The sequence below is a fragment of the Protopterus annectens genome, chromosome 11.part0, assembly GCF_019279795.1.
Source record: "Protopterus annectens isolate FY-2018-M chromosome 11.part0, PAN1.0, whole genome shotgun sequence".
In the NCBI taxonomy this organism is placed as follows: Eukaryota; Metazoa; Chordata; order Ceratodontiformes; family Protopteridae; genus Protopterus; species Protopterus annectens.
The window spans coordinates 141,157,738-141,166,569 of NC_056745.1; positions in this window are offsets into that span (position 1 = coordinate 141,157,738).

Sequence of the window (8,832 nt, forward strand, 5' to 3'; positions counted from 1 at the left end):
AACTATTTCCCTAAGTATGAATGATTACCCATTCATACCTTAGACCTCCCTACTGTCCCTTTATCACTCACTTTTTAATTCAGTTTTCTTCCCTGTATCTCTCTAAATATGCCATAACCCTGTTTTTTTTTCTCTCACTTCATATTGCAGTTCTTGTATGTATTATACTAAGTTACCTTTACTTCTCAATAACTGGGCAAAATTTCTGTAAATATTAAGTCATTGTCATACAAGATGCAGCTATTCTTAACCACTGCTTTCACATCATGTCTTATTTGGTATACTTATTTAAACTGTAGATTTTTTTGAAGATCGTAAAATTGTTCTTAAGATGTTTTTGTAATACTTTTGAGCATTTCTCCTGGGCCTCCACTGAAAATGGGCACCTACATAGTCCAACTTTCACAGTAATCAAATGTCAATATATGTTTCCATTGGGGCAACAAACTTCCACACTGTACTGTCCTGGTTATGAAAGTTGTTTTTCAAGTAGGAGTTGTGCAATTTAATAGACTATCAAGAGACTTAACATTATTTTTACATGGGAGCAGACTTTTTCCTATCTGTATTAAAAGTAAAACATTTTTTTTTTGTGAAGGAACTGTGTTTATTTTACTTTTTGGGGATGGCAAAGTGCCTTTTCTGTATTTTTGTGGAGAAAAATGTGACTTTTAACGACTTATGTTTTACCAGCTTATTGCTGCTTGTTTTCCCTGGGAAAGAAGCACCATTCTTGACTTGACCATGGAACAAGTACTGGTCCCAGGCCGCCTTCCAAGCAGAGAAAGAAAATGTTAAGCAAACAGCCTTTGCTGCCACAGCAGGCTAGCAATTTGACTCAGTTGCAGGTGGGTAACTCTGCTCTGGCCAAAGCTGTTGCCTTAGACCACTCATTGTTTTTACTGCTAATTCCTCTAGTGTAGCACCTGCAGCCACTAAGGATGGGGGCTTAGTCACGTCCTCTGCGGCTGTTGGTGTCCATTCATTGAGCAAAGGAGAGCCACTCTTGCTGGTCCTGGGAGAGGGAACAGGGTAATTTTCCTTGTTTAGTCAAAAAGTTGTGCCCATCAGTGGGGAAGCTGCTGCCACTGCCATTAACAACTCTGGTGGGCACATTTTTCCTGTCAAAAAGAAACCAAAAACATCACATGTATCTACTCCAGCTCAAATTCCCTGCTCAGGAGGTGTTTACTAGATCTGTCTAAGGGTCTAATTCAGGCTATTGATCCTTCTTTTAAGGTGGTTTCTGGTAAAAGAAAAAGGGACGTTTCTTTTGCTGATTAGATTCATGATTCTGAATTTGATCAAGGTGATGAAGGGACATATGAAGGGTTTTCTTTCTGAATCAAATTCAGATTAGAGTGCAATATCTGATTCTCCTTGTTGGGAATTCTCTTTCTTTGAGACTTTCCTGAATGTGCCAGTATTTTCAGTGGGAAAATACTGAGGTTTCTCAGTCCCTCAGAAAATACTATGAGGTGCTACAAATGGAATTTCCAGAAACGTCACCCATTCCTCCAGTGCTGTCAGCATTGGAGGATGCTTATGTCATTGCCTACAGCTTTCCTGATAGGCAGTCTTCTGCCCATGAAAAGGCAGCTCGACTGAATAAAGTTATCAGTCTTTTTTAAGTTTTTATACACTCATCCCAAATCTGACCCAGCAGCTATAGCTTTAGTTAATCCTACTTGTTGCTAAACACTTTATGACAAAGATAGGAAAATTATTGATAAGTATGGGACAAAAAGTGTACACTCCTGCAACTTTTGATTTTCAGATTTTTTAATTGTTGGGCTTGTATGTTAAAAGTTTGACTAACTGAGAAAATATGATGCATATTTTGCCTGCAGTTCCTCCTTGTGTGGAAAAAAAATAATTCTTTAGTTTCATCCATTGTACAAGTCACTACTCATTGTTTGCAGCGTGTGTTTGACTCTGATAGTTCCTCCAGAACTATGACCACTGGTACTGTTTTGGGGAGGTTTGCCTGCCTGCATTCTCAGAACCTCCAAGATGATATGAAAAAATATTTTAAATTCTCCTTTGGATAGAGATTTACTTTATAGTGCCTCTATTGCAGAGGTTATCAAAAAATATGATGACAGGGGTAAGCTTTTATAAGTTGAATCTCTTAAGATTTTTCATCCCTTCTTATCCAGATTTTGTGAGGGACTCCGTGATCCCTCTACCAGTTTTGGCAAGAAACAAAATAATCTCAGCAAATTGCTGGTAAATTGACGTTTAAGAATGGATGGCATAGGAATTCCAAAAAGAATACAGGAACTCCTCAAAACCAAGGACAGTACAAATAGTCAGAATGCCTATTTTGAGGGACTTTGTCCTCCCTCCCACAATGGCAGTCCCCTTTCCCTTCCATAAAGTCTGAATCTCCACTTCTGTTTTTGGCAACAGTTGGTTTCAGAAAAATGGGTTCTGAAAATCAGTCACCAAGATAACGGTTGGCAGTGGGAAGAAGTTCCTCCTTTCCAGGGGGTCATTTCTCATCCACCATACCTTCTATTCCTCCCCACCCCATCCTTCAACATATGTTATTGCTCCAGGAAGTAATAGAGCTAGTTCCTCCTTCCCAGTTTGGGAAAGGTTTTTATTTGGTACGAAAGAAAGAAAATGCTCTAAGACCAGTTCTGGATCTTTCTTTGTTAAACATATTTGTGATAGTGACCAAGTACAGAATGCTGTTACTTCACAAGCTGTTACATCTTATTCCTCATTCAAGTTTCCTGTAAGTATAAGAGGTTTACTGAGAACAAGGCTGCTTACTCTGAGGATTTCTGAGTATAGAGAGTAGAAGTAAGTAGGACTTGTAATGGATATTTTCTAACAGTCCTTGCACTCTTTTCATAACAGTTTTGAAATAGAAGTGGGTATTAATTTGTGAAGGGGTGCAGAATGAGTTACTAGTGGAGTATGAGTGAACTGTGAACCATTGTGAGATGGATGTGTTTCTATCAATAACTTTAATCAGAGCTAAGGAGAGTTTGGATGTGGAAGATTGGGAAAGGTGCTTTTTATTACAAATGGATTTGATAGAATGCCAACATTGTTTGGGCCGACTGGGTGCTTTAGCTGCTGTTATAGAGGGAATTCACATTTAGCTGATTTGATATCTGTTCTAATTTGTTGCCTAAGCATGTGAAATTTGTTGTGCTTAAGGGTATTAGAGGGATCAGCTTTCCAGACTGATTAGCTCATTGTTCAGCCAGAGAAAGACCTTCTTTGACATATTTTTTCATAGGCTATAGCCATCTTGGATGGGTACAGCCAGTTTGTAGAATGTGGATAAGGGCAGTGGTTGGGTCGGTGCACTGGCAGTTTGTGCTGCAATCAGTGTGGCTGAGTTCATGCCACAGGATTCCATAAAGTAACACTGAGAAAGTTTTTGTGGTGGTGATTTGTGAAAGGAGTTTGGATGTTCTAATTGCCTAAGTAGACAGAAAAGGATTTTGTTCACTCATACAATTGGATAGAATATTCAGAGTATGTAATTTGTCAAGACTATTGGTTAAGAGGACAGCCTAGTATGGAGCTACCTTTGGTATGACTGTTTACTCCAGTGCCTTCATTCACTTATGTCAGGTATAGGAAGAAAGCTAGCCTTAATAACTGAACTATAGTATTCCCTTTCTTGTTTCAAGTCCCCCATGATGATCACTTTATTTTGTTTAGTTTGGTGTGTGATGTTACTGAAAACAGATTCTATTAAGGTGTGGGATAAAGGTAGAATAATATAATGGTAGCAATGCAAATTTAGTTGTTACTGCTAGACATTCCTATTAGAACTTGGATGGGGCTGCTACCTGAATTGGAATTATTCTAGACAGTAAAGTTAGGATGTAGGAAGCAGTTTCTTTTTATTATTTTATCAGCAGCATAATCCCTGTACCTTTTCTGGAGGCCAGTCTGTTGTCATTATTAAAATAGTGTAATCTTTTTGTATTGATTAGGTACACTTGTATCAGTATTTAGCTAGGTTTCTGTGATTCCAATTATGTTTGGATTGTGGAGAGTGGTTCATGGTTTTGCAAGCTTGTCCATTTGTTATTAGGACTATAGGCATTCAAGAAGGCAATGGAATGATTGCTGTAGCTATAGAATGTTCAGCTCTGTGAATGAAGGCCTGGGTTAAGCTCAACATCAGTGGTTTGAATAAGTCAGAATGCTGTAAGAAAATACAACAACTTAATTATTGTAAATACAGAGTAGAATGGCTTGGTTGTAGTGAGCAGCTTGATAGAGTGTAAGTAGTGTAAAAGATTGCGACATAGATATACACTGTGTTCTGCCATACTGGTATTTCTATGGAATAAAAAGATGTTATAGTGAACCTGTTTAAGCTTTGAAAAGTGCTATAGCCAGAATATTAAGGCTGCTTAATGGAGTAAAAGTAAAATCAGAAAAGATGAACATTTTGGTCATTCTTGAAGAAAATATTTTCACAACTAACCATTTCAGTTGTTGGAGTTATGGAAACGGTTATACTGTCATGCAGCAAGTAGTTAACTGTTCTATCTTAAGGTATCAGCTAAATTATTTCTGTGACGAATTTTAAGTACATAGGATTATACTGCTTGTGGTGTGAAGTTAGCTTTACTAGCGTAAAGAGAAGATAGAGTTGATTCTGATTTTGTAGTTTTAATTATGTGAAAGGAAAGAGAGGGGTAACATAAATGTTTAAATTCAGTCGAAAGTATTAGGTGCAGAATTTAAGAAAGAGCACTGATGATAAAAGCTAGGTATGTGTAATGGTAACTAGAGCAGATGTTAAGTTTCTGAGGTTGGGAGGAGTGACATATGAGAGTTATTGTTGAGATGGATATTAAGTTGCTGAAGGTGGGAGGAGTGAGGTGCACTGGTGATGTATTAGAATTTGGGATGGAAGGGGTAAGGCCCAGTACAAAGGAAGTAATATCAGGGGTGGGTGGGAATGGGGATAGGGTGATGAGTGAAGTGAATTGGAGCGGGGTCAAACTGGTTCCTGTATGAAAACAGTCAGGATTAGCAAATTGTAAGTAAAATTTCATAATAGACTAGGAAATGATAACAGCAGTAGTAGTGTGAAAAGCAAACAGGAAAAAGATGGAGAGTATCAACAACAAAGGTAGGGAAGTTACAATCAGCAAGAGACAGGACAGTGTAGCAAGTATAGTTATGGCACTCTCTTTTGAGGGAGGGGAAATTTCCAGAAAATATGAAATGAATTTGATTTTTTATGGCTTGATAGCTGTGGCGTAGATAACTAATTCTGAAGTCTTGCCACTTCATCGTGGCTCTATCCTGGTACTTTATATTGCAGCCCAACACTTGGGATGTCAAGTCTGAAAAAATGTACTGTGCAGTTGTTTACAACTGTCACCTGTTGACATAAATGTAAGGAGACTAGGAAGCTCTTCCTGATTTTAACAACATGCAGTGAGTGAAGTGAATATAACCAATAACGCCCCAAACACACAGTAGTATGTTTATATAGTCATTATCTGTCCAACATAACCACATATTTTAGCAATGTGTCTGCATGCCTAATTTATTCCATCATTCACCTCACTTGTTTGTTAATGAGAATGTTCATCTTCTTATCCCAGTGTTCACTTTCATTTTTTTTTTCCTTAGCTGGCACTTATGTGGTGTGGTTGCTCACAGTTCTTAGCTAGCTGGCTTGACTGTTGCACACAAAACAGTGCTGTTAAAGACTTGCTGCTTTTGGTATCTAATATGAACTGTAAACAACTGAATGTGGACATTTATGGGTGATTATGCTTACAAATACAGAACTCAACACTGTATTTGTTTTACCTTTTTTGCTCTAAAACTAAATTGATATTTAGGTGCATAGCTTCAATAATTCTTAATACTCACATGCTGTACAGTGATTGATGGTATGTATGTTTGCTAAAACAGTTCCCTAGTGCAGTTGGAACAAAACACACTTGTGTTAAATATGGTCAGAGATAGCCAACATGTCTTAAGGTACTTTTGTAAGGAATGTGACAACTGTTTGAGAATTCTTTCTGTGAGTCCCTATACTAAGAATAAGTTTTGCCTAAAGTGGCTTTTAGCAAACCCTTACCTACAGTGTTGTGCAGCTGTGGAATTCGTACATATTAGTTGGGGAGTCTGAGTGCACTGCTGAAAGAACTGTTAGCAGGATGTAACGCCAGCATCAAACTCCATACCATCTCTTCCAGTCGTACATAAGAAAGTACAGTTGTGTACACTTGCCATAAATGTAGATGTTCGAGTGAATTCACTGTTGCAGTCATTACAGTTGGGTTATCCTGCTGGCAGGCTACCCTCAGTCGGCCTGAGTTCCAAAGTCTAGGTCCTGCTTCGGTTGCTGTCACCTCTTCCCTGACGTCAGTGCGCCAAGGGTATAAAAGATGCAGCCAACGCCATTTTCTTCAGTTTTTTTTGCCCCAGATGTCAGGTGCCCCCAAAAGGGTAGGTTAAAAATATGTCAATAAAACATGTATGCACCAAAGTATATATATTTTGCCTTCATCTACCAGCAAATACACCACATAGGTTATAAAGAATAGAGAAGTACTGATGGACATGCTGCACCTCAGAACATCCAAATCTCATCGAGCTACGCGCTCGAGAGACTTGAACCTCAGCACTGAAATAAATAGGACATGCTGGAGGGACAGATTCATAACCCAGAGGCTCCCTTCACTCTGGAATAAAATCCCAGTCCAGGTTAGGCAAAGTCCCACATTGACTCTCTTCAAGAGGAATCTTGATGAGTGGATGGGAGATCGTAGGTTTACCCCGGCTATCACTTCTGTGTCACTGTTAGACAGAGGCACAGTATACTAACCTCAAAAAAAGGCATAGCAAAATTAATTTAAAATGGGTGGCGAAAGCCAAACACACTCTGGCTAGGTTCATAAATGCCCTAGGGCAGATAGCCTAGTATGAACCTATAAGTTCCAGCAAAGAAATGGGGGATGGCGAGTGGGTAACCTGGACTGCAACAGTGAATACACTCAAACATCTACATTTATGGTAAGTGTACACAACTGTACTATGTTCTTCGTGTTTCACTGTTGCAGTCATTACAGTTGGGTTGAATCCCAAAGCTAAGATTGGGAGGCTGGAGCTAAATAGCAGTAGGGGTGGCTATTAGGCCCTGCAGAACTGCAGTGGCAAAGGCTGCTCTGTTTTTAGAGAAGAGTGGTAAGTGATAGTGCTTTGTGAAGGTGTGCACTGAACTCCAAGTAGCCGCCTCAAAAATATCTTTGGTTGGTATTCCCGTGAGGAAGGCTGCTGCTCTGGTTGAATGTGGCCTTAATGCCCTTAGGTACTGGCTTGCCATGTTGAGAATAGCAGAAACGAATGCAGTGGCCTATCCACTTTGAAATAGTCTGCTTTGAGATAGCCTTCCCTTGTGATCCTGCAGCATATGCCACTAGTAATTGCTCTGACTTTCTGAAAGCTTTGGTTCTGTTCAAATAGAAGCATAGCTGTCTGTGTATGTCCAAAGAATGCAGAATTCTCTCCCCCTTATTCTGTGGGTTTGGATAAAAAGTAGGCAGATGAATAGTTTGGTTAAGGGCCACACTGGACACTACCTTAGGCATAAATGTCGGGTTTGTCCACAGAGAAACCCTGTCTGGATAAAAAATTTTAAAAGGTTCCACAGCCATGAGTGCCTGTAGCTCTGAGACTCGTCTTGCAGAAGTTATTGCTAGGAGCAGAGCTGTTTTCCAAGATAAAACCTTTATATCAGCTGCAGCGGCTGGCTCGAAAGGAGGCAGGGTGAGTTTTTCCAAGACATAATTGAGGTCCCATGCAGGTATTGGTGATCTCCTTGGAGGCCTTAAATTTTGGCCCTCTGAGGTACTGCCTTAACAAAGGATGAGAAAAGATTGGTGGCTCTGTATTGTAATGAGCCGAAATGGCAGAGGCATGAATTTTTATAGATGAGAAAGATAGGCCTTTGTCCAGCACCTCAGTCAAGTATTGCAAAATCTGAGGAATGTTTGGTACAGCTGTGTCAATTCCTTGTGCCTGGTTCCAAGCACAGAATCTCTTCCATTTTCCAGCATAGGATTTTCTAGTACTAGGCCTCCTGGCCTCCAAAATAACATCCATCACCGCTTTAGTGAGAGGTGTGTTTTGTATGACTACATTATCCGCCATGCTGCCAGATTTAAGTTCCTGAGTTGGCTGTGCAGGATCTGATTGTTCTGCTGGGACAGTAGATGAGGTACTTGAGGTAAGGTCCAGGCTGGGCATTGAGACAAGTTCCTTAGGATTGGATACCAGTACTGGCATGGCCAGTCTGGGGCAATCAGTATCATTTTTGGCTTCTCCTGTCTGACCTTTAGGAGTACCTTGGGGAGGAGAGGCAGAGGAGGAAAGGCATATACTGTTAAGTTTTTCCAGCTGAAAGATAGGGCATCCACTTTCCATGCTTGTCTGTAATAAGTCCTTGTGCAAAATCTCTTTAGTTGGCAGTTGTGAGGTGAGGCAAATAAATTTATGTCCGGGCATCCCCATTTCCTTGTTATAATGCTGAAGACTTGTGGATCTAATTTCCACTCGTGGGGATCCATGAGGTTTCTGCTTAGTTCGTCTGCCAGAGTATTTATCTTTCCTGACAGGAATTGTGCCTGCAGATGTACTTGGTAAGTCAATGCTGTGTCCCACAAAGTTATGGCTAGCCTGCAAAGGTGGTAGGAATGAGTGCCTTCCTGCTTGTTTATGTACCACATGACCATGGTATTGTCTGTCTTTATCAGTAGTTGTCCCGGATGAAGTAGGTCCTTGAAGGCTGTCAGGGCATTTTGAACAGCTAGCATCTCTTTTTGA